Here is a 5,282-nt window from a genome sequence, read left to right as displayed (position 1 = left end):
GTCTCAAAAAAAAAAAAAAAAAAGAAAAGAAAACAATCACTGTAGTCTACCAGGAAGTACTGATATCAAAGAGAGTAAGTATAAACCTGTTTGGATTATCTACTGCTGTGTAACAAATATCCCATGCTGGCTATGGTGGCTCACGCCTATAATCCTCTCATTCTGGAAGGCTGAGACAGGTAGCTTGCTTGAGCTCAGAAGTTCAAGACCAGCCTGAGCAAGAGCAAGACTCCATCTCTACTTAAAATAGAAAAACTAGCTGCTTGTGGTGGCTCATGCCTGTAATCCTAGCACCCTGGGCGGCTGAGGCAGGTGGATTGCCTGAGCTCAGGAGTTTGAGAGCACCCTGAGCAAAGCAAGATCCCCATCTCTACTAAAAATAGAAAAATTAGCCAAGTGTTGTGGCAGGCACCTGTAGTCCCAGCTACTCAGGAGGGTAGCTGAGACAAGAGGATCACTTGAGCCTAAACGTTTGAGGTTCCTGTGAGCTATGATGCCATGGCACTCTATCCCAGGGCAACTGAGTGAGACTCTGTCTCTAAATAAATAAATATAGAAAAAATAGCAACTAGCCGGGTGCTGTGGCAGATGCTGAAGCCCTAACTACTTGCTTGGGAGGCTGAGACAAGAGGATCTCTTGAGGCCAAGGGTTTGAGGTTGCTGTGAGCTATGATACCATGACACTTTACCCAAGACAACAGAGTGAGAGTCTGCATCAAAAAAAAAAAAAAAAAAGAGGGCAGCACCCATGGCTCAAAGGAGTAGGGCACCAGCCCCATATGCCGGAGGTGGCGGGTTCAAACCCAGCCCCAGCCAAAAACTGCAAAAAAAAGAAAGAAAACTTTGTGGCTTAAAAGAACAACAATCATTTTCTTACCTCTCACAGTTTCTGTGTGTAAGGAATTGGGAAAGGGCACAGCTGAGCCATTCTAGCTTGGGTCTCTCATGCACTATAATCAGATAGCAGCTGGAGATGACACAGCGGAGGACAGGGGCCGCTGGGGGATGACTGGACACTTCTCTGTCCAACTAGTCTCTGGGCTGCTCCAGGTGCTCGCTGAACTCCTTTGGGCTTCCTCACAGCATGGTGGTTCTGAGGCAGTCAGACTTTTTCCACAGCAGCTGACTTCTTCCACAGTGAATTTCCCAAGAGAATAAAATAGAAGCACATCGCGTTTTTATGACCTAGACTTAGTCATAAAAATAGCGTCACTTCTGCCACACTCTATTGGTCAAGGCAATCTTAAAGTTCCACCAGGTTCAAAGAGAGGTGATGTAGACCTTGCCTCTTGATTTGATGGCAGTGTCAAAGTCACATTGAAAGAGGAGCATATGATGTGAGAGTTATTATTGTGACCATTTTCAGAAAATACATTTTGCTATAAAACCCAATTAGGTCTAAATGGGACGACCTCAAATCCTCTCTTCACCCTTGGAAGTTGATGCCTCCATGTTTCTGAAAATTCCCCAAGTCCCGACTTACGTTACCATGCTCATCTCCGATTCCAAATTCCTGCTTCTGCTGTATTTGATCAATTTGGGGACTATCTCACCATCCTGTGGGTGCTGACCTGTCATAAGCCATGAGACCTCCATAGAAACTCAATCTCTTCCTCAGTTTCCACTAAACTCTCACGTAAGGCATACGAGGGCCTGGTGGGCTTTGCTAAGGATTTAGGAGACAGAGGAGCGACTTGAATGCCATGAAAATGAATATTAAACACCCCTGTTCGTGGCTGGGGTTCATGCCTGGGCCTCTTCAAGCTACACACCTCACCATATCTCCCCTCCTCACGTCTTACTCCCAACTCTACCCGTAACCCAAATTTTTGTCAGGCGGGTTAAGCAGTTTTCCGGGACTCCTTGCCCTGAATTCAGTCCCAGCTACCTTCCTTTCCCAGTGCTCATCATAAACAAAGGGCCTTCCAAGTTTAGAGCTGCCTGTTTAGAAGGTCGGTGTGGATTGATGGGTACAGTGATGCATGTTTTCCTCCGTGACTCAAGCCAGGACCATCAGGTAGGAGGGGGGCCCTAGTGGAGGAGGCTTTCTGTGCATCCACATCTCATTTAATCTTTGAAATAACTCTTTTCTGCTTACTCTGTCCCCCTCATGGTCCTGGGTTTCTTAGAGACAGGCGTAGCTGAGTTATTGGGGTCCTTGGTCCCTACCCAGGTTAAGCACTCAGGAAAGGTTTGTGAAATAACAATTCAAGTGACGGATACTGGGGATCAAGGTAAGCACTGGCCAGATGTCAGGCCTTTGGAGCCAACCTGACCACTCTGCAGCAATGGACAGACCTGCTCTGAGGCAGTTCTATAGCTGTCATCAATCCAGACGTTTGTGGAGCACCCAGCAGGAAGATAGATAAAGAAACACACAACAGGCTCGGTGCCTGTGGCTCAAGTGGCTAAGGCGCCAGCCACATACACCTGAGCTGGCAGGTTCGAATCCAACCCGGCCCGCCAAACAACAATGACGGATGCAACTAAAAAATAGCCGGGCGTTGTGGCAGGCGCCTGTGGTCCCAGCTACTTCAGAGGCTGAGGCAGGAGACTCTCTTGAGCCCAGGAGTTGGAGGTTACTGTGAGCTGTGATGCCATGGCACTCTACCCAGGGAGATAGCTTGAGGCTCTGTCTCAAAAAAAAAAAAAAGAAACACACAACAGAGAGGCCCGGGTGAAGGACACCCAGAGGTGGGATGAGTGACGCCTGTAATCCTAGCACTCTGGGAAGCCCAGGCAGATGGACTGCCTGAGCTCAGGAGTTTGAGACCGGTCTGAGCAAGAGCAAAGCCTCATCTCAACTAAAAATAGAAAAACTAGGGCCGGGCACAGTGGCTCACACCTGTAATCCTAGTACTCTCAGAGGCCAAGGAGGAAGGATTGCCTGAGCGCACGGGTTTGAACCCAGCCTGAGCCAGAGCTAAGGCTCTAAAAATAGCCAGGTGCTGTGGCAGAGGGCCTGTAGTCCCAGCTGCTTAGGAGGCTGAGGCAGAAGAATCTTTTGAGCCCAAGATACTGAGGTTGCTGTGAGCTATGATGATGCCATGGCACTCTACCTACAGCAACAGAGTGAGACTTTCTAAAAAAAAGAAAGTTGAGTTATAATTTACATGCACAGATTTGTTTGTTTGTTTGCAGTTTTTGGCCGGGGCTGGGTTTGAACCCGCCACCTCCAGCATATGGGGCCAGCGCCTTACTCCTTTGAGCCACAGGCGCACCCACATGCACAGATCTTTATTTTAGAGAATCTATCGAGTTTTGACAAATACCCTTGTCATTTTGACAGTCATTTCCCCTGAGTCACAATTCCCCCATCTAGAGCGGTGCCTGTGGCTCAAAGGAGTAGGGCACCAGCCCCATATGCCAGAGGTGGCGGGTTCAAACCCAGCTCCGGCCAAAAACTGCAAAAAAAAACAAACACAATTCTCCCATCTACAAAATGGGATAGTGTTGACCTCATAGAGTTGTTGTAAGAGAGGAAAATAACATGTAGCAAGTGGGGAGCACAGTGCCTGGCACATAGCATAGCAAGTAGTTTTGTTATCCTGAACAACAAAAACGGATCTAAGCATCTATTCTACCCAAGAGTGTATGACCCACAGGAGACCCAGGGGTGAATCAGAGATGGAGGTTACCAGTCTCCTGTGGACAGTGATGATGATGATGACTTGAGGTAGGGTCTCACTTTGTCACCAGGGCTAGAGTATAGTGGCAACATCATAGTTCACAGCAACTTCAAATTTCTGGGCTCAAGCGATCCTCCTACCTCAGCCTCCTGAGTAGCTGAGTCTACAGGAGTGCACCACCACAAAAGGCTAATTTTTCTATTTTTTGTAGAGATGGTCTTGCTCTTGCTGGGGCTGTTTTCGAATCCCTAGCCTCAAGTGATCCTCCTGCTTTGACCTCCCAAAGTGCTAGGATTACAAACGTGAGCCACCACACCTTGCCTCCTGTGGATTATTAATCTATGTTGGGATGGTGCTGTGATCAAAGGAAGCACAAGGATAATGCGAGTTCAAAGGAGGGACCAAACCTAACTTTGGGCATCAGGAGGACTTCCTAGAGAGAGTGATGTATGCTGGGTGAAGGGAACACGGTATATGTAGGGAAATGCAAATAATTTAATTGGCTGGAGTAAAGGCAGTGAGGAGATGTGTGGGTGAGGGGATTTGGAGCCACTGCCAGAGCTAACACCAAGAGCCTTGGTTGGAGGGTGGCCCCCTGAGGGCACTGGGAGCCCATGAATAGGTTAAAGCCAGGTATAGGGGGCCACTAGGTCTGTCTTTTAGAAAGTTCTCTCTGTGCTTTCTTCATTTTACCTTGACCCAGTTTATTCTTTACCTACCCCAGTCTGCGATCTCCTTGAAGGCAAGAATCAGATGTGATTCTTCTTTAATGCCCTTTCAGATCTTTTATGGAACGAAGCAAGAAATAAGAAGGTAGACAGGGTAGATAAAAATAGTCATTTCTGCACTCCCAGAGCCTTGTGTTCCCAACATGTGGCCCAGCCCAGAGCTACCACAGCCGGTGGCACATAGAAGTCCCAGTTCTTTGGGCCAGCACACAAGGACGGCCTGCATCCTACTCTGTCTCCAGCCTCACATCTCCCCTTACTCCCCTTACCGCTACACTGTCTCACCACTTCCTAAGAGTTGTCTCTCTCACTATTGTGTCTGCCCATGACCTTCCTTCTCCCTGGATTTTCTTCCCCTCTGCATCTCTGTGTATGGGACCAGTTTCTTCTCCTTGAAGGAGCCTTCCCTGATTCTCCCCAGGCTGGGTGAGGGTCCTCTTAAGACCTCATTCTGCCAGCAGTCATTCTTGACCATGCTGGCAGTCTCCCCCCAAGGATTTGTGAGCTGTCAGCAGGGAAGGAGGGCAAGAGGCTGGAGCGGTCCGCCTCCGTGTCACAAAGGCCTGGTAGGACCTGACTGACCAACTACCTGTGGGAACCCAGGGAGCATGGGAGGCTCTGGAAGTCATATGCAATGTCACTAGGACACAAAGTATATATCAGAGAGGGTTGCAAAATGAGGCTGGAGATGTGGGCATACCCAGGCCCCAGGTCCCAGAGGGCCGGTCACGAGAGTGAGGGAAGACAGGGCAGGATTTGCACCTGAAGAGGTTCCAGGGCAGTGTGGAGGCTCAGAAGGCCCAGTTTAGAGCCCCTGGGAGAGCAGCAGGCCTGTGGATTTCAGCCTGCTGAGGGGATGGGGAAAAGACAAGCACTGGAGGTATTTAAGGGGAGAAAGCCCCAGACTTGGAGCCTGATTGTCCCT

This window comes from Otolemur garnettii, unplaced genomic scaffold, assembly GCF_000181295.1.
Source record: "Otolemur garnettii isolate 467f Iridium unplaced genomic scaffold, OtoGar3 scaffold00066, whole genome shotgun sequence".
Classification (NCBI taxonomy): Eukaryota; Metazoa; Chordata; class Mammalia; order Primates; family Galagidae; genus Otolemur; species Otolemur garnettii.
Note: the sequence above shows the minus strand (reverse complement) of the source record.